We start from the raw sequence: 22,248 nt of genomic DNA, 5'->3' as shown, positions 1-22,248 counted from the left end.
ATGTATACTTAAAATATAATACTAGATCACGGTGTTATTCAGACGAATTTCATTTTTTGGGAGTAGTTATAAGTCCCTTACATTTTTTTCTTTTTTCAAAAATGTGAGATGCCTGTGAACCATTGCTGTTTGTGTTGAAAAAGCTGATAGTTCTCACTTGTCCTAGAAGAAAAACTATGAACTTAATAACTTGCTCAGTGTGGCTTTTGACCTCTATTAATGTAACTAAATGTTCAGTGTCCAATTGATCAATAAATAATTTTCTACAAGAAACCACAACAAGTAACTTGAGTGCTCCCAGCTTATGCAGTACTTTCAGCTGGCTATGCAAATTTATTCTATTGATATGAATTTGATCTGCATTTACCTTTTGTATACATCATGAAGATGTCCATGGAGTTGGCCATCATGTTGCTGTGTTTAACGTCTCTGATGTACTTTAACGATGTCGTCTCAACTAACTGTGTGATTTGGACTCAGGGGCAGCAGTGAAACATCCAAAGCCAGTTTCACCCCATATCAAACGGCAATGGCAACCAATCCTTAGTCAAATCAATTCCGCTTACGCAGACCTTATGGTTTACCTGAGATGTCCACAGTAGATAATAAAAGGTATTGCAAATCTTTATTCAAGTAACAGGTTACAAGCTAGATAATGCACATAATGTAACAAATTACTAAAATACAAAATCATATTTTCCGCACTATGGTAATGTCATATAAATGACATACTTGCCCTGCTAGACTCTTCAGCAACCAGCTCTTCGGTCTCTGGTGAACCTTCTGTCTCCGAACTGGCTGCCTCTCCAGGCCTGAAGCACAAACATTGCACCTTGTATCACCTACAAGGCATTGCACATGAACACCTCAGATTACCTGCTTGAGCTTATTTGAATGAAGCAAAACCCTAAGAGAGAAAATATGTCTATGCTTCATCAAACATAAGAAAGCCTCCCTCAGGAAGCACACATTTTTGGGACATCCCTGAAAAATCTGAAATACTTTACAACAGAGATGCACATGGATTCCCCCTTCCACCTATTTAAAACCAGCCTAAGGTAATTCCAACTAGCTGCATGCTGACGAAATGCCCTAATCAATCCGAGCAGTGTGATACAGCGACTCTACTCAAATCTGATCATCTCAATTCGATATCCATTACGGAGCCTCTAATCAACCTTCCTGTACACCTATCTCCTGATATGTTACGATCATGACTCGTTAAAATAATGCCTCCATATATACATACCTGTACATATTTATGCGGTAGAAAGTTACACTTTATAGATGCCTTAGAAATGTTTTTCGACATCTGTGGCGCGCTCTGGCACCACTGATTAGCATTGAAGGTGTACTATACAAAAACCAAGTTAATATAAATAAATAGATGTTTTCACTTAGGGTAACATTGTTTAAAGGACTAAACAGGACATGTACAAAAAAGGCCAGCTCCATATGCACATAGTTTATCTTTAGACAGAGCGTACCATATTCATGATCAAGGCTGGCCTCCGCAGACCAATACTGGTTAATCCTGAGCTAAACTGTGTAAAATCAGGCTTAAATAATCTGGACCCTTATGGACTTTTTAAGGATATCAAGAACTTCTTCCAATCCCTCTTTTAAAACCCCGCATTTGCAAGCACCCTGAAGTAGAAGTCAGACACCATAAGATAAATGTAATGTAGAACATACTACAAAATATAACAAAATCATTAGGATATTATCAAAATAATTACATTTATGTACATTTCACCATTACGGCATGACATATATGCATTCAAAATAGATTAGCTTGCTCCGAGGACCTTTAAATACATATCATTTAAAATGTTTATAAAATGTAGCTTGATTTTCATCAATTAAAAGAAGATAATATCAAGACGGGCCTCACTTTAAACAGTTAACAAAATAAAAAGTTCCCGCCCCCTTAACCAAGTGATGTGACTGGAAGCTGTGGATAACCTTTTGAAGTCATCCTTACTTTAAGATCTCTGCTAAATCTTGTCACATCGAAACTAACACAAACTGATCATTACTAGATTTAGTAGATTTAAAAACGCCAGTCTGCAGTTACGATAACCCATTACAGTTACAATAACGCATCAATGATGATAATAGCCGGAGAAACTTATTTCTGGGATACAGGAAAAGAACAAGTTGATGTGGTATCACAAGGACCAATACGGCAATTTTTTCCCAGAAATTTCTACTGGAGAAAACTCAATAAGTTGCATGACATATTGAATCTAAGACCGACTGTACTACTGCATTCTGCCAAACTATGATCCCACTCCAGGGACGGCGCGATCTTAATTCTGATACTTCACTGGGGGGTCTTCAGGCAATGTCCTTGGGATGGTAAAATTGTACGCGCTTTGTTAAAGACATTCGTGCATCACATTTTCCCCAGTGAGTGTTGCACATACTTTGTCCCGGGAACTGTGTATGGTTTTCCCATTTTAAGGATGTCCCCCAGGATCTCACGTAAGCTCGGCATGGGGATCAGACCAAGTTGATAAGCACAAATGTAGAGGAGCCCATTGCATTTAATCTTTCAGATACACCGACCCTCCCTCTTGGTACGCAAAAATAATATGGTAGTATGGGGAGGGCTAAAGTTTGCTGCATAACGATATTCTTTTCTACTTGCAGCAATACACTTATGGCATAGTCCCAGTGTCCTGCCCCGTAAAGGGCAACTCCTTCCATTTACAGGGAAGTCAAGCAGCAGCACCTAAAAACAAGGACACTTCTGCTTGGTAGAGACACACGAGTGCTTGTAAATGATTGTACAAGTGTGCTAAAAAGGGTCTCCGGTCTTCTTATGTTCACAAACAGGAAGCTAATGTGCTTTGCAGGAAGTGATCTCACAGTCATATAAGTAGCCCATACAACTGTAATGCAAGAGAGCGGACTATGCTGATGTCACAGCGCTACACACTCAATAACACGACAAAGCATGTTATGGGTGGAACAGGTGATTGATTGTAATCAGGAAGTTCTCTCATCTTTGTATTCTAAGGTCTACAAAAACAAACAGGGGGCCAGCAATATGTTATGTTTTATGGGGTAATGGGTCGACCTGCTCTTAAGCAATGGAATCAACCTCTGGGGCACTTTCAATAGCTCAGCGATGCTCCTGTACATCTTAATCTAAAAGAATTACCCTCAAAACTTGACACTACACGTTTTACAAACAGCAATAATATAAAAGTGTAACGGGTAAATATGTTGACTTCCTGACCAAAATACTGAACATTATGGGGTGCCAGTGCAACACAATGAGCCAGAATATTTCCAGATTGGAAAATAAGAATGATAAATGGGAAGGAACCAGGAAACAAGATATGTGCCAAGATTGTGGAACAATGCTCCACTCTGTACACATCTGGGCACCGTGCCCTGGCCCGAACCCTCCTGAATGCGATTCTGTATCAGTAAATTGCCAGCTACTTTAAGAATCAACAAAATGGTGACTGCCACAGAGGCCTGCAGATTGATTTGTCAGACATAGTGTAAGGGTGATGATAAGGACATGAACAGACCCGCTGTGTTTAAGATTCCATTGGGTAAGAGTGCATGTCCCCGGGAATGTGGATGGTCGGTCTTAAATGTGGTGTGTTCAAAGGTGGAAGAGCGCTGACTCACGCCTCAGTGAAATGGCCATCTTTAAGAGTGATAAATGTTTGGGTTGAATTCTGCAAGGGAAGGACATTTTTACAATTAGACTTTGGTATCTACTTCCATAAGAGACCTGGATGAAGCGAGACAAAGAACTTGAGGGAACAAGTTCTAGATTTTGAGAGAGCACCTAAAGACAGATGAAGAGTTTGTGCTTACTTCCCCCTCCCAAAAACAGATATTTAGCTACGGGAGACTTTCTGAATCTGGTTCCTCCATCACGGCATCTTTCTGACACAAGAGCTGTCTAGGCCTAGTTCATGTTACATGACATCATCACTGTGAGAATGCAGATGGCTGCCAATCTTATTCTTGGTGTGAGCCGCGGTCAGGATTGCAATCGTAAATCTGTCTTAATGACCAGCGGGTCCATCCGGTTTATGCAGAATGGTGTCCTTAAAGTCATGTGACCACATTCCAGATATTTTAGACCTGGGAAGAGGGAGACACTGACAGCATAAGGCTGTATTTTTCTAGAGAGACACATGTAGTTCATTTCCAAGTATGCCATGGCCCTTACTTTAGAGTTTGCTCGTGCATGCTGCTCCGGCGCCCCCTGTTTTATCCAAGATTGTGAAGTCAATACATTTGTGTGGGAAAAGTGAATAAAGTCGCCACAGACTCCATAAAGTCTGCCACTCGGTGCGAGTCCCATGGCTTGGAGCGCCATCTCGCTCTTGGCCATGGTGGTTCTGTTCACTTTATTACCGTCTCACATCTGTTGCTCGTTATAGTTTCCTACTAAAACATTAATGTTGTATCCAAGACCTTCAAACTATGTTTCTATAGATTCTTATTACATGGACCCTCTAACCCGGTTTCCAACATCTGGTTGGAAGTACGAAACTCTGTCAAAGGGCAAGGACTCCTTCTAAATATTAGTGAATTCTGAGACGTGCAGGATGCATTGGAAACATTATAATAAGACATACTGAAAAGGATTCATATGGCATAGCATTTCCTGTTTACTTCTAACTCAGGCGGTCCTCTGACCCTGCCACAGGTGAGTTCGTTTAGGGAGCTGTTTTGAGCCTTGTTTTAGAAACTCTGTGGAGGAGAGGAGGGAATAAACAAACATTCCAGAAATCCGTAGATAATTGGCAATGTGATCACAAGCAACGGACGCTCTGCATTCGCACTCTGCAGGAATGGACACTCAGAGCTTAACAAGACGGCTCTTTTCATCAGGAAGATGTAAACTCTATGACCGCTCGGTGCTAATAAACAATTGCGCGCATGCGCGTATTGAAAAAGCAGAAAACATGCTAAGGGTACAGGATGCTTGTTAAAGAAGAAAGCTCTTGGCGCTACATAACCTCTGAGACTTCCAGGGGTGTAACACCACCTCATGCTAGAGTCCCCCGGGGGTACTTAACTCGTGGCTTCACATTTCCTTTGTTTATTACTTTATGCAAATTAAGTTGGTGACATTTTGATGAACGTCTTGTTTGCTTCAAGCCTACAGATAACTTTCCTTTTGTTGCATGTCACCAAAGAGTTAGCCGAATTCAGGCGATGATCTGGGACATATACTGTGACATATTATTGATTCTTAAAGCACCATTTGTGTTATATTTGTGCTTGAGAAGAGGAGAATGACAAGGAATAAAAAGGTGTGCGGTGTTATAAAGGCCATATGCACTCCTTTCAGATCACTAAAACTCTTGTTTGGTGGAGTAAGTCAACTGGACCGTAGAGCGTGTAGGTGTGATCTTTTGTGTCTACAGGTTTTTTTTAATTTCTGTGAGAGGGTCAATCCTTGATGGAGGCGTTGGGAACAACAACGAAAATGTAACAGTTTTAAAAAAAAAAGCACGTTCAAAGCTAGAATGCTGAATTCTGCAGTTTTTAGTTTGGTAGCTATGGCACAAAATGGACAGGCTTAACTTCAGAATGTGTGAAAAGAATTCAGAAGTACCAAATCAGTCAAAAACACAACACAATAAAAATCCCACTCCAATTTACAAAAATAATAATTTAATGAATAAAATGACACCAGAACAACAAACATCTTATAAGGGGAACAACGATATGAATTTAAAAATTCTAAAATAAAAATAGTGCCAAAAAGTGTACTGCGCCAAATGTGGGCAACTGGTCACGCAATACTGGGACAAGGGTAAAGTTTAAGGCAGACAACGATGGAGAATGGGTTGTATACAGAAGTTGGATTTGTCCTGGTCGGTAAGTTACCTTCTTAATTTCAGAGCAGGGAGAATCTTCAGCGGGGCAAGGTTGAAGGCAGGATTTGAAGACGGACTCGACAACGATGCGTTGATGAAGGATAAGGCCTCAGTGAAGCAGTCAAAAAAGGCAGGAGAAGCTCGGAGTGGAAAAAGTCAGGAGTTCGCACCCAGGACATTGTCAACCATAATCGGATGCTGTTTGGCATCAGGCCTGATGAAGCTTTGTACCTTCTGACTAAGTCTCTTTTCTGGAAGTCACATTTCCTCAGCGTATAAAGCTGCATGCTTTATCCGAGGAAGGTTCAACACCATCGGATTCTGGTCAGTCTCGGATATGCTGCTGCGGTGAAGAACATAGTGGGAGCTGTGGCACATTCAGGCCCACTGATGATGGACCCTCAGAAGATCAGCTGGTAGGTTGATCCCGGTCCCACAATGTTTAGACAGGCAAAAAGTTAGCAAAAGGATTCTAAGTCCCAGGTTTTTAGGTGTAGGCAGAACAAGTACGTTCTGACACCTGTCCACTTGCAACTAAGGACTCACTCTAACAGAAGCCACCAGCAGGGTCTAGGGCAGGTCCAGCATAAAGTGTGCTTCTCTCAGCATTTGTGTCCCTGTAGCTTAACAGAAGGTCTGCCAACTGCCCCTTGGACTCCACTTTTTGTCCAGGATACAAGTGGTAGCAGGTCCAACCCGTAGGGTTTTCCACAGCACTTGCAGTCCTTTGGTTTTCTACAGGTCCAGTAGTGTTCTGAAGAGGCTATCGAGGAGTGCCACATTTATGCCTGGCACTAGCCTGTGGGTGGAAGGGATTCCTGGCCCATCCCAAACCAATAGGGAAAATATTCCCAGCAGTAACAATACCCACTTTTGCAGCAGTTCCTGTGTTCCATATATAAAACAATCCCACAGTGCCCCTCTCCACCTGAATCTAACGTGACAGAACCATTCTTCACCTGTGCAGAGCTCCAGTTCTGACCCTAGAGGTGTGGTCATGGAAATGAGCAACTGTGGTCACTCAAAACCGGTTCCGGAGGTTGCCCCTCTTCCAATGGGATCGGTGCCTGGTTGGCTAGAGGAACAAAGAAGGGGGCATATCTGACTGTGTCAGGGTAGGCCAATTTGAATTTAATGAAGTTCCTGGGCACTGCCCTGATAGTCATCCTGTCAAAGAAACAGAACACCTCCCCACATCCAAGGTCTTTGTCTCATCTCTGGGAGCAAGTTCACACCTCATCAAGGAGCTATTCAGCTCCTGGTTGACAGTTGGAAGCTCATCCAAATGGGCTACTGGAGGCTCTAGGCAGGCAAAAGGTGATTTCTTTTTTAAACGTACCCTTTGCAAAATATTTAGTACAAATCCAACTTTCCCAACAAATTGTGCGTGTAATAAATCTTATCATCATTGAGAAGTCAAAGGGATGGATTTCCCCCTTCTATGTAAGCTTCATCAACTATGAGAAGGCATTTGGCAGCATTGACAGGGAGACCCATGGATACTCCTCCACCACTAAGGTGTGCCAGATAAACTTGAAAGAATCATCAGGAACTCTTATGAGGGAATTACCTCCAAGATAGTCCCTGGAGGACAACTTACAGAAGCCTTTGAAGTGAGCACTGGAGTGGACCAGGATTGTTTGCCCTCGCCTTTTCTCTGTGTGCTGACCATAGACTAGATCATGAAGACATCCAAGGCAAGGAGAAGAAATGCCATTAAGTGGACACCTTGGACTCAGCTTAACAATCTGGACTTTGCAGATAACCTGGCCCTACTCTCCCATGCCCATCTGCAGATGCAAGAGAAGACCGACAATGTGGCAGTCACATCAGCACAACTTGGCCTCAACATCCAGAGGGGAAAACCGAGATCCTGAACGCTAACACATTCAGCACAACTACAGTCACTCTTGCAGATGATGCACTGAAAGAGGTCGAGGCCCTCACCTACCTGGGCAGTGTCATAGAAAAGCAGGTGGCACAGCCCCATACGTCAAAACTATAAACAGCAAAGCAAGGGCTGCCTTCATTTGGCTAAAGATGGTTTGGTGCTACAAGGACCGAACGCTGTAAACCAAGATCAAGCTTTTTAACACCAACGTAAAATCATTCCTTCTGCATGGAGCAGAAACTTGAAGGGCAACAGTCACCACCACCAACAAAGTACACACCCTCATCAACACCTGTTTGAGGAGAAAAAAACTCAAAATCCGCTGGCCCAACACCATCAGCAACAAAGACCTATGGCAGCAGACTTTCCAACTCCCTTGTCATGAAGAAATCATGAAAAAAAGGCTGGGGCTGGATATATCATACACTCCGCAAGCCCACATCAAACACCACCAGGCAAGCCCTGGTTTGGAACCCACCAGAGAAAAGGAAAAGAGGAAGGCCAAGAAACACCTGGTGTCGAGGCATCAAGGCTGACTACAAGGAGAGGGGTTACACCTGGAGTATGAAAGAAAAGCCCAGGATAGAAATGGCTGGAGAACACAGGTTGATGGCCTATACCGCAGGAGGGGTACTAGGCATAAATAAGTACGTGTAATAAATATTTTTAAAAGTCCACAAATTAACTTTTTAGATGGTTCCTATAAGGCGATAGCATCATTTAATTTTAATATTATACTTCAATACCTTCCATGAAAAAGCTAACCCTTGTACGGTGAACATAGCTTTTAGGGCCTTGTCACTATAAGGACATCTTTTACATCTAACTTTTATATAACCTACTTTACAATAACAATAACATGTACCGTGCCTTATTGGGAACTAAGGCCCCTTAAGGGGTGAATTAGTAATATTTAGAAGGAGGGTTTAGGCCTGTAAAAGGGGTTACTTTGACCGGAGGAATGTGCACAGACCGGCTACAGTAGTAGGGATGCAGTCATGTTTTGAACTGTCACTCTAATGCTAGAACTATGTGTATTGCAGTCCACTAGTGATATTTAGCTTACACTTTGCACCATAGAGTAGAGACTTATAGGTAAGTTAAATATGCCAGTTATGAGCATAGTCAACTACGACATGTTTAAGGGGTCAGAGCACATGCACTGGGCAGAAGTGCCCCAGTGTGCATAGCCCAAAAACAGCAATACAATCTAGCAAAAAGTGGGGATTATCATGCAATAAGGAGCCTTTTCTATAGAGACTAAAAGGATATACAAACATTTGTACTACAAATACTTATTTCACATAGTTATACATGTACATGTGTTTACTTGCCTGACAAATATAGGTATTTCCCACACATCCATTTTTTTAATAACTAGTATTCACATTGTTGTTATTCTCCGAGCCTCTGCCATCTCTGGTGCTCACACTTCCTCAAGTACACACATTTCTGCTTCTAAAGGTGATTTACAAACTCTCAGTCACTGAAAGCTAAATGCTGGTGCAATGCTTGAGCATGCGAGAGTGCAAGATTTCCTTGTATGCAGTGGACGATTTCTAGAACAGGTTTGTTGGTGTCATGGCTTTTGTGGGTGTGTCTTGTGCTGGCTGCAGGCTGGTCTTTGGTGGTGGAACGGATGCCGTTTTCTGTTTTGACCATCAGCTTCCTAGATTAGCTGCTACTCATTCCCCTAAATTCATCCTTTTAAGACGTCAATGTTCAAAGATGAAATGACGAGCTTTCACTTACATTTTTCGTTTTGTATAATTCCTCTTATGACGCTTGGAATGGGCTTTGAAATGGAATGGGTTTTCAGTTGTGATTGGTGAGTTTTATTTAACTTTGTCTTATGCATCACAGGATTCCTTTCATGATTAACTGTGAACACCTCCTGGCATCATCTGTCAGCTTTGATTCTTTGTCTGGCTTCAGAATTTCGAGATAAAGTACTAAATATCTATATTGAATCTGTCCAATGCAGATATTTTAAATTTCAGCAAAGATTTAATTCTACTCTCTCCTTTATCCATTTCCCAAGTTGATATGAACACTATCACGTTTTTTTATTTATTAATTTATTACCCATGGGAAGGCAAGGTTGTTCACACTAACCTCATATTGCTCATGAAAGATTAAGAGGCAAAACATAAGTAATAAATAAAATCTATTAAGAGGACACACAAAAGAAATACAATTGAAATACAAAAAGTGATGCGAAATGAGGACAGTGCTATAAATGGATCAAACCACAGTTACAAGAAGAGCTGACTCAGTAGGGAATAGGAATGCCATCTGGAAATAACTGGCAGAATTTCAATAACTGACAATGTGAACACAGTCCTTTATTTTTCATTTGTTTACTAGACAAAAATTACTTTTTAAGGTCCGAAAATCTTTTTGCCTACACCACCTGAAAATATGGGTGTGTTTGGGACTCTTTCACTCCCAATTTGCAAATCAAACATAGGTTACTACAAACGTAAATTACTACACTGCTTCAACATTTACCACTAACTTCAGGTGAGCAAACTGTACGTGAGAAGCAATTTACAAGGAAAGTAAATACCCCATTTGTTGCCTAAGCCCTGTTAGAAACTTGTTAAAACAATCCACATAGGTCACCGATGACTGCATTTCTTTGGAGTTCTATTACATTGCACTACAGTGGTGATTTTATGGTCCTGTTACACGTGCTTGTGTAGCATTTTGTATCACTTCCATTCCCTCCAACAACACCAGGGGCAAATATTTAACAGGCCTTCAAGAGAGCTAGACTCCGTCATAGAATGTAACATGAAATGGCAAAGCCTACAGGCCTGGCCTGCAATTATTTATTTTGCAAAACATATGTAATAGACATTAAAAAAGGCATAACACGGATAAAAAGTAAAAATACTTCTAACGATGGTGTGCATATTGACAAAAAAATGTACGTAAAAAAAAGAACTAATGGAAGATTACATTTAAAAAACATGAAATGAAAGCAGAAATTGGGTACCGGCCCTGGCACTGGAGTGAACTACTTTTTAAGCATAATGTACACGTGCAAGAGCAAAATGCCATCAGACCAATGGATGAAGATGGCGGACCTAATTCCCTCCTTTCTCTCCCTATATATATATATTTTATTATGATATTTTTTTAAAACATGAGGCTGGTGAGATAACTAAAGCTCTCTGTAGGTGTTGAAAGTGCAGACATTCAGAATTAAAGGTCTAAAACTATGTAATACTATTTCTGCCGTTCCATACAGTCACTCTTTTTAGTTTTACTGAATATAGACATGAATTATTTCAACCAGTCCTATATGAATCAACCCCTTGCAGGTCATCAGGTCCACTTTTTGGCTAATATTCTTTTGCTCAGTATGCCTCTCGGTACCACTCTATGACTAAAGGTCCAGGTGTTTACATTTATGCAAATGATGTACACGCGTACATACTGTTTTCAGTATTCACTGCTATGACCCATGCTTCATCTATTTCGCGGTAGGGTTACTAACAGGTGGTATTATTCTCAAATGTAATGGTACTCAGTGTCTCAACCTCACAGAGCTGGTCTTGTCAGGATCCGTCTTGTGTTAGGAGTGAGCGATTACTATTTACTCTTATGCAGGGGATTGTGAACAGCGGATGTTGCTCGCTTCTGTCACAGGGCTCTCATACATAAGCAATCAGAGCATCTGACACAAGCAAGGCTTACATGACCATTTCATCCTCCTGAACTGCTTCTGAACTCCCTCACTCCACATCATCCGTCGCCCGATACTCTGAAAACTACCTTCTGCATTGATTTGTCCTCTTCAAATGCCGCCACAAAGCACATTTTCTAATATCAACACTTACAGAGTTATTACTAACAGATCGATCGCTGTAAACAAAAGGCTCCAAATCCGATTGATTCAACAGCACGAAATGGAAAGCCTTATCACACATTCTATGCACGCATTGGGAGAAATCGCACAGGTGAACCTCTGCTATAGAGCAGCATCAGATCCCCCCCCTATCACCTGATCCAATCAGCTCCAGCTATCATAAATATGTGAGGATCCCACACAATGGGAAGAGCCAATGAGCACTCTTAAAGGGTCTTTCATATTCCTTCATTTTAAAAATGTGTAGTCAGGAACCGCAAAGCAAGACAAACAGAAATATTGCCCGAGGGCTATCCTGTGGAGCTCTCATGAAGTTATAATAGTTCATGGCTGGTCAGAAAATACTGCTTTTGATAAGATCTGAGGACCCAATTTTCTCAATATACTGTGTTGGGAAATGTTCCTTCTTCAGACTCCCAAACCTTGAAACCGTATCCAGATAGTTCATTGAGACACACCAACAACAGTGTCTTCTCGCTGATGACTTAGGGGTTTTTCTTTATAACATAAGAAAGCCTTTATTAACTCCTGCTTCATGCAGGCTCATCGAAAGCTTAAACGTTTAGCAATTTAGTAAAGAAGGGCTCCAGAATTTTACAATTCTGATGTAATAAAGATATTATCGGATGCAATGTTATAGTGCGACTGGAAAGGTGGTAAAAGCCTTAGATTCTGAGTTTATAGCATTTTTACTTTATATCCCCAGTCACTACCATTTCATCTTCTTGCTTTTCCACCAGTCCTGGGTTGAATTCTCCCTTGATTTATACCAGACTGGTGCATAGTGGCAATGCTGGCTAGCATCTGATCCAGACTGGATTACTGATTATGTGCATACATTTTATTTGGGTTTCATTGGGTACCTGGTAAAAAAAAAAAACAGCTTCAGATAATCTAGATAGAACACAGCTAAACACTTTCCCCTAGAGCCCTGCAGCTTACTCATCACCTCAACTAGCTTTCAACTGCCCGTGCCCACTTTAAAACTTGTTGTTTGGCAAGCCAGGATGTTTCATGGCTCCAGTCTTTCCTTTTATGTAGCCACACGTTCGCACCCATCATCACACCAACTTGATTCATTCAGAACAACAAACAGGAGTCGCATTTAAGAAACACATATTAGGTGGCTGGGCTTCCAGTAGGTTGGTCCTGACATTTGGAAAAGCCTCCTGCTACGTTTGGACCTTAGACAGAGCTAGGTTAGCTTCCATTAGGTTTTGAAAACCCAGTAATTTCCCCCCTAGCCTCCCACTGACCTTTGAAGCCAGACCAGCCAGAGCAGTTCTAGAATGCCACAATGGTATTAGTAGAGCGATTTGGAATAAAAATATGACACACAGTCGACCAGATGTGTTCAAACGTTGTAAGTGTCTAAAATATAAATGAATATACTAAATAAAAGAGGCCCTGAGCAGCTTCTAACCCGTAAGAGTAAACACTAATTTGTTTAATGTTCCCTGGTTTAACACTGGTTCCATTGGATTAGCCCTATGTTTGCCTGGGCATTTTAATAAAATAACAAATCCGTAAAATACAAAGTACATCTTAAAAAATGTCTTATTGAATGATCTTTTTAGTTAGTAATAGTGATAGTAGGAAATCCATAATCCTAATGCGCGTTGTGTAGAGTAGATGGAACAGTTGTATCTCATCTGGCATCATTTTGTTTGCCGGAAGAAGCAAGTTTACGGATCGTTTTTCTAAACCGCGCAATTACTTAGTGTAGTTTCACATGAGAAGCTGTGTACACTAATTTCTTCATTGGTGACGTTGTAATAGAATAAATTAAAATCTGAATTTTTGTGTACCATGTGGGCCTTGCATGTGTTCTCTCTGTCACCAATAGAACCTCCATTGTATGTTGAATTCCCCTGCCACCCTTTTGCCATCCACTACTCAACCAATAAATATTAGGGTGTGGTCACAGTCGTACCCTGGAATAAAATGGCACCGTTCATACGGTTAGTGAATGAACAAATCAACTCAAATAAATATTGAATTATGAGGCATGCCTGTGCAAGTGCTGGTGATATGCTGCACCTAGAACACGTTCACAGCAGCAGGGAAATGAACAGCACATAAAGTTAAATATGCAATCACCACTCACCTACACAGGGGAATGTGTCAGAACAGTTTATTTAGCAAAGTAACAAACTTTCACGCTCTCTGTATATAATCTTGTGAACTTGTGGGCTAAGGGAAATACTACATTGTGACTTGTAAATCATTTATTGTGATCTTAATTTGATTGTAGGGTGTGTGATAGTCAAAACATTTCAGCAAACCAGCTCATTCAGTCCTGATGAAGCATCCAGTGAATTATATTGTATAATGCCGAAACAAGCATTGACTTCACCACAAAGTGTTTTTTAAATATTTTTCAATGAATTGACTTTAAAAAATAAAAATGTATTGAACATTGTGGAAAATGGAAGGTTTGGTACCTTCCATACAAAAAACACATAGCAGCCTTAACCTGTTTTTTTTTTAACAAGCCTAAATTTACTTTGCCGCTACGGCAGCGCTCTCAGTCTGTCAAAGAGAGTTTCTAAGTCTTTTATTTTTTTTTAATACAAGATTCAACTGTGTTCTTTTCTTGCTATGTAACAAACTTTAATTAAAACTTCAGTCATTAATAGATTTTGTGAAGGTTTTTACCCAATTGCTAACGTGAGGCCTTATTTTCTGCTGATGTTAATTAGTCAACTCTTGCAAGATTGACCTGGTAGCCCGAGTTATGATAATATTGGCTCAAAAAAAGCCAAAAAGAGCTTTTGAAAGCTGAACTGCTGTTAATAGTCGACTCCCCAAGATCGGCAAATTACTTGCACATCCAAACAAATGTGTGTGAAGGTAATCTTACAGGGGCACATTCACATTTTATGTAAAGGAGAGGATGTAGCCTTACGGCTAGAGCGGTCGACCTCGAAGCTGGGGAAGCGGGTTGGAGTCTCGGCAACGACGCTCAATATCCTGTGATTCTGGGCAAATCACTTAATCTACCCGTGCCTAACAAAAATGAATGTGTCCTCGTGTGACGAAACTGGTGCTCATGTAAAGCGCTCTGATACCCAATGTCTCAGGTCTAGTTTGCGCTATATAAAACTAAAAAAAATATATATACAGGAAAGATAGTGCGCCTCAGTCCATATTTCTTCATCGATATGGCTATGGAGTGAGATTGCTTGTAACCCTGTTGCAGAACAATAAAAAAAGTAGTCCACCTCATTCTCTCCCCTAAAATGAATGTATTCCAATGGAAGCAATTAAAGAGGTATCAGATATTGATGGGCACCTCTCTGCAGCACCAACCTCATCTATATTCATAGCAGCCAGAGGGGAGGTTTTGACATCCACAGAAAGATTTCACAATGTGTTCAAATCAGAACCTAGATGAAGACGGCAATCCTGCAATGGGGATGCAGAGGCTGCTTTGCAAATTGCAAATTATCCAAACGTCAGCATTTTATGAATATGGATCTGTATGTTTTTGAGGCTATCTCCAGTCCAATAATACTGCTCTTTTGTTTGAGGTAGAGGTTGTGGCGCAACGGCCTGAGCTACCGACTTAGGAGCCAGCGGGAACCAGGTTCGAGTCTTGGCGTCAACATCCTGTCATTCTGGGCACATCAATTTCCCCGTGCCTACAATTCAGCGCCTTGAAGCCGTCAGGGGGGGGATTAGCTGCGCGTTACAAATTCTGGATTTATTTATTTGAGAGCTATCATGTCTGTCCTCGTTTCTAGGGCAGACACAGGGGCGTAACACAGGCCCCAGCATCCCCCGCAGTGCGGGTGGGCCCCCAAGCTCCATGGAGCCCCCTCAGCACTGCACATCGGCCGGGAGCTCTTGTTAGAGTCCGGACGGGGCCCCTCCACGTACTTTGCAGGGGGGCCCCCCTCAATTATCGTTACACCACTGGGCTGACATGGATGATTATGGGTAGATGCAGCAGATTATTAAATAAACTCAAATACTTTATCCGAATACCTTGAATTCTGAATACAAAGAAAAGGTCATTGTTTACCATATCATACTTTGTGTTAGCACAAAAAGAAACATGTATATAAAATAAAATGGAGGCAGTCATCTCCTTCAAGTCAATAATAGAGGATGTAGCCTTACGGCTTGAACGGTCGACCTCGAAGCTGGGGAACCGGGTTCGAGTCTTGGCAACGACGCTAAACATCCTGTGATTCTGGGCAAATCACTTAATCTCCCCGTGCCTAACAAAAATGAATGTGTCCATCTGTAACGAAACTAGTGCAATGTAAAGCGCTCTGATACCCGATGTCTCTGGCCTAGTTTGCGCTATATAAAACTCTAAAAAAGAGAGCATGTGGAGAGATGTACTAACGGTTTTGGTAGTCGTAAACCCTGCTAATTTCTGAATTTAAGGCTTTGAAACTGCTAAAACACATTTTCTTATTTAACCAAATCACAAAATCGCTTTAGAAATTGTTTCCAAGTCGCTGTTTGGTAGGAGAGTGCTTTTGGCATCCCTTCTAGGTAGTGATTTGGTTTGTGTATAAATGGTTTGGGACTGTAATTCTGGTGCAAACAATTGAGAAGTCACTGACTCCCAAGTTGGGTTGGTAACTCATTGGCAAAAGAGAAGCGATCCCCTCTGCGTACCTTTCCCTCTGTGAACTGGGGTGACTGCTTCAGGGGTCAAGGGGACCACTGCCTCCTCTCACTGAAACTTTTCAAAAATGAAAACACTTTTTTTTTAATATAAGTGCCCAGTTTGCTTTTAAAAACAAGTTTTCATTTTTTTAAAACAATCACAGACAAGATCTGGGTGCCATCAGCTTACATCTGACAGTCCAGAGATGACGAGCCATCAAAACACCCCCCAAATGAAGCCATATAGACGTTGATTAGGAGATGCGATAGGGCACAGCCTGATGGATGCCAAGTTCCAACAGAGGGTGTGTGAGGTCGACTGGCTTAAATGCACTCGTTGCTAGTGATCCTTGAGAAAGATGTATCCCCTTTAGGGCCCAAACTCTCAAACCAAAAGTGTGTCCCAGGTAAGAAAGGAAGAGGAGATAGGAGTCACATGCCGCCGAGAGACTGATTCATGGGGAAAAAGAGTGGCAGGTTCACATTTTCCTCTAAGTTTAAACAGTAGCTCCCAGAATAGCCCCCTTGGTCACTCCGTAGGGTCTAAAACCTGAACTGCAATCCGAGAACAAAGTATAGGTGCCCAGATATTGCTGCAATTGGTCTGCAATGGCTGATTCGATCGGTTTAGAAATGAATAGTAAGGGTGAAATCGGCCTATTAATTGAAGTTAGTTGCAGATTTAAACCTTCATTAGGTCTCGCCTGACCCAGCGCATGCGCTGGTCTGGCGAGACTTATTGAGAGGGCTCCAAAAAGTGCTACCAGGCCAGCCTAGAGCTACAGTTCAAGTGCGCTGGCGCACGCGCAGCGCTTTACCGCGAGTACTTTCACTTTCGCGGCTGCACAGCCGCTTGGCATAGCCAATAGGTCTTGCTTTTGGGACCTTATAAGTATTTAGTTATGCAACTGTTGCATGGCTAAACACTTATAAGGTACCAAAGGCGAGACCTATTGGCTATGCCAATGCTTGCATTTGATACTGTCAGAGATACAGGTAATAATGGCTAGGGCCAGTGGAACTATGCAGCAGGAAAGGACCAAATTATGGGGCAGGGTTAAATGAATTATGCGGCAAGAAAAGGAAAATTATGCGGCACATTTTTATCATAGTATCACTTCATTATCTTGTCATTTTTAAACTTGGTAACACTGTCTGGGCATTGGCCGCACCTCGTTAGTACCAGTTGAACAGCCAAATATAGCCATACCCAATATAAAGGTGACCATTTCTAACTTTGCGAAAAGGGCCTTCCACTGCGTGGCAACACGTGTTGTTGCATTTTTATTAACTTTTGAACCATTTAAACTAGAAACAATGTTTTTTTATTGGTAGATTATGCAGCAGATGATGGATTATCTGGCAACTGTAGCAAATGTTTAACTATGCGAAAATCGGTGCAGCCGCACAATTGCATAATTCCAGTGGCCCTGGTAATGGCACATAAGCAAGAACAATGGTGTTCCCCCCTTTTCATGGGGCCATGGCCCTGTGCAAATCAAATTAGTCGGGTGCAAATGAATGAACGCAGCCTTGAGATTGCACAGACACAAAATGTGCTCCTGCTAATAAGTATTATCGAAGGGGACATGCACGCCTCTGCGGCCACTTACAGAAGGCAGAAGTGCCCCGGTGGAAAATAGGCTGCATTTGCCTGTTGCACCCCCCTGGCAATCAGGTAATACAGTCCCAGGAAGACATATTGAAAGTCTTTTGTTTATTTGTCCATTACCCATTATCCTTTACTCCACATTTATAGAAAGCAGCGTAAGCACCTTTTCTAGTCATCTGTGAGAACAACACTGGGGCTTCAAAAAAGCAAGGAAATGTTTTTAAATGAATGATGGACCAGACACAACATTATACATAATGTTACAGTGCTACTTCAAAAGTGCCTCTTTGTTTATAAAATGAACACAGTTAAAAACAAAAAAACTCAGAAGAAAAGTGGGGAAATTAAATATTGACAAAAACAGAGGAAACTGAAGAGATCCCTTGCGCCAAGCAGAAGGAAGAAGGCGTCACTGCTCGTCGCCCCAGCACCTAGTGCGACAAACGCTTACTGACAACATGCCAGCTTAAGGGAGTGTTCATCCTTCGCAGCCGTGTGCACTGTGGCTTATCCTCTCCCCATGTCATGGTACAGACCCAATGTCAGCTTCCTAGGGTCAGTCACATGCAGGCGCCGTGAGACCAGATTCCCCGGTCCTGCTTAGAGATGGGAGATTAACCTCACCTTGACTGGCTTCTACGGCACTTTCAAGCTGTTTCTGATGTATGACTTGGGGCAGGCCAAGGCTTCTCGTCAAGGTCAAAGGGTCATACCAAGATATAAAGGGAGAGGATGTGGTACGTCGGCTTAAACTGCCGACTTTGGTGCTGGAAACCAGGGTTCGAGCCTCGAGGTCGCGTCCAGATCCTGTGATTCTGAGCAAATCACTTAATCTCCCCGTGCCTGAATATGTAATGTAAATACGGTGCTCGTGTACAGCGCTCCAATACCTTCGGGTCGAGTTCGCACTATATAAAAGATGCAAAATTAAAATAAAATAAAAGGATGCTAGGTGCGGAGCTTGACGGGCGGGCTGGTGCTACAGAGTATTGGTCTGCTGATGCCCTAGGGATGAGGTTAAGCAGTTCTTGACTATCATCAGTACCAGGTGTAATGACAGACTTGGAAAGTTCAAAGACTCAAGACAATAATACAATCTTTACTCCTCTCGAGACATGAATATGAGAAATTAACCCTTAACAGAAATAACCCATGCAACACTGAAGGGGGTCTTCATGGGGCAGCATGCTTTGTCACTGGAAGTAAGAGACACTCCAGGCTACCTGTTAAACATAGGTTTACAAACTCGCTTGCTTTGCTCATAAAGAAACACCTTCTTGAAACCCACGGTATCTGAATAAAAAAGCTGAAATACCTGTGGGCCAAAGAGCTCTTTGGACTGCCGAATTTCTCGCCGTGAACCCTCAACATTAAAAAACGCGGCACACCTCAGCTCAATCGCTTTCTGGTTGCACCACACACCTCGTTTCATCTCTCTCTCCAGCCTCCGCACCACCTCTCAGGTGACATTCAATAAAGACACCAAAGGGCTTCTATGTGGAGATCACTTCCGGCCTGGACCTTCCCGCCCCTTCGTGGTGTCATGCTGCACTTTTTTAGGTCACGCCTGACCCAGCGCATGCGCTGGTCTGGCGAGACTTTTTGAGAGGGCTCAAAAAAGTGCTACCACTGTATCCTAGAGCTACAGTGCATGTGCACGGGCGCGCGCACCTCGCTTTGATGTTTGATCGCGATCACTTTCGCGGCCACATGGCCGCTTTGGGATGCTCTCTGTGAGCCAGGTTTTTTTTCTCCAGTTTATTACTTCTATGTAGTTACGGTGGCACCCGTGCGCCGCCATTACTACAGAGCAGTAATAAACAGAAACAAGCATTGGCATAGCCAATAGGTCTCGCTTTTGGGACCTTATAAGTATTTAGTTATGCAACTGTTGCATGGCTAAACATTTATAAGGTCCCAAAAGCGAGACCTATTGGCTATGCCAATGCTTGTTTTAATCTATTTCTGTTCCTTCCTTACACCCCTCTCCCTGCTCTAGCATGACTACAACACGGGCTCATTCGTTTCGTTCCTTCTTATTGAACATGGTGCAGTTCTCTAGGATGTTAACGAGATGACTTCAATTAATTCTTCGTATTTGCCTTGAAAGTAAAGTAATTTGAACCTTCTCTTCATGACACAAAGATGATCCATGTAATCGTCATAAATCTGTTGCCATTATCATTCCTTTGTGCTTTTAAGGGGCCCCCGGAGATGATGTCACAGTAGGTCTCCAAAACCAGATAGACGTCATCAAACAAAGACACATTCTAGAATGCTTATTGCTGGTGGTTGATAACAATGCAGGACTGGCAAAGAGAACAGCTTATCTACAATAAATCGCCCCTTTATAGGATCTTTGCAATCTGTGTCGTTTCGTGTTATTGTCTAGTCCTACTTTGCTTTATGAATCGAGCATGATGTAAATATATGCAAATATATTTCATACTAGTAAGGTGTATTAATACCCCCAGGGGGATGTATGTCGTTACAACGCACACTTTTACAACGCATGCACTTACAACGCATTTTTTACAACGCACAATCCATTACAACGCATGTCATTACAACGCAGGACACTACAACGCATTTTTAAAAACTACCTTTACAGCGCATTTCCATTACAACGCATACTACCTTTACAACGCATACCATTACAACGCATAATATTAAATTGCATTTAAGGTAAGTATTAGATAGTATAGGGGTAAAAATTACTATTCTAACTCCAGGGGGTGCAACAGTAGGGTAAATGTTGGATAGTATAGGGGTAAAAATTACTATTCTAACTCCAGGGGGTGCAACAGTAGGGAAAGTGTTGGATAGTATAGGGGTAAAAATTACTATTCTAACTCCAGGGGGTGCAACAGTAGGGTAAGTGTTGGATAGTATAGGGGTAAAAATTACTATTCTAACTCCAGGGGGTGCAACAGTAGGCTAAGTGTTGGATAGTATAGGGGTAAAAATTACTATTCTAACTCCAGGGGGTGCAACAGTAGGGTAAGTGTTGGATAGTATAGGGGTAAAAATTACTATTCTAACTCCAGGGGGTGCAACAGTAGGGTAAGTGTTGGATAGTATAGGGGTAAAAATTACTATTCTAACTCCAGGGGGTGCAACAGTAGGGTAAGTGTTGGATAGTATAGGGGTAAAAATTACTATTCTAACTCCAGGGGGTGCAACAGTAGGGTAAGTGTTGGCTAGTATAGGGGTAAAAATTACTATATTATGCGTTGTAATGGTATGCGTTGTAATGGTAGTATGCGTTGTAATGGAATGCGTTGTAAAGGTAGTTTTTAAAAATGCGTTATAGTGTCCTGCGTTGTAATGTCATGCGTTGTAATGGATTGTGCGTTGTAAAAAATGCGTTGTAAGTGTAGTGCGTTGTAAAAGTTGCGTTGTAAAGGTTGTTCCCCCCCCAGGGTCATGTCAGCGGAATATAAAACTGCACAATGAGGGGGAAAATACATGTTTTCGTTTGGGCACACGGGTGAGCAGCTGACATAGGACCTTCGGCAAACACTATGCAAACAAGACAAGGAACTGCCAATCACAGACTCTTTTGAGGTGTAATTGCAAATAGAGCAGATTTGACCCCAATTAGCGGAGGAGTGTTTTAGGAGTACATGTTTTTGCAGCAGAGCAGCTCACACACTATGTCCTGTAGAGCTGAAAGCAGATTACAAAAACAAGGACATGATGAGAAGTAGGGCACAGAGGGTGAACACATCCAATGAATTTCTCTCGAGACTGTACATGAAATAAAGCAGTCACATTTTACAGATATAAAGCAAAGAGATATAAAGTGAATGGCCAGGGTCACACAAGCATTTCTGTAGCTGCGGGGGCGAGCTTTGTACCAGGGGCTACTGGCCCCATTGGCGGAGGCTTGTTATTTTGACTAAACCTTACAAACGGGGTTTCCAAAGTAGGCCTATGCGGGCCTGCTCTGTGGTAGATTTTAAGGATATCCATGTAAGATAAATGTACATACAGTGAATTAAAACCAAACATATTTACATAATCAGAGGTTGGTTTGAAAATCCGACATGGACCCGGTCCTCCAGCGTCTACCTTGTCAACCCTGTTTTAAACCACCCAGCCACAAAGGAAGGAAGTCATTCAAAGCATCTAGCCACCGAACATCTTTATCTAAAGGATTGCAATATCGACAAACGAATGTCCTGTCTCTGACATCTGTATCAGTAATTTCACCCTGGTCTATAAGCAAAATCCTATAAGTGCCTCCAATGACCAAACTGATGTCATCACATCCTACGCGTGAGGCACAGGCCTTTACCACACAACTCTACACTTGAGAATTTACAGAAGTCCTACACGCCTGGGCCTCTTCTTCACACGCAAGCATTTAAAG

At 42.0% G+C, this 22,248-nt stretch overlaps 1 protein-coding gene across 17 annotated transcripts in view; it reads right to left on the bottom strand.

The window, feature by feature from the left end:
• Window positions 1–22,248, bottom strand: part of DAB2IP (DAB2 interacting protein) — a 1,477,580-nt gene that overhangs the window by 71,638 nt on the left and 1,383,694 nt on the right. The gene's annotated exons all lie outside the window — the stretch shown is intronic.

Source organism: Triturus cristatus, chromosome 1_2 (genome assembly GCF_964204655.1).
Source record: "Triturus cristatus chromosome 1_2, aTriCri1.1, whole genome shotgun sequence".
In the NCBI taxonomy this organism is placed as follows: domain Eukaryota; kingdom Metazoa; phylum Chordata; class Amphibia; order Caudata; family Salamandridae; genus Triturus; species Triturus cristatus.
This window is presented reverse-complemented; position numbering and strand designations above follow the sequence as displayed.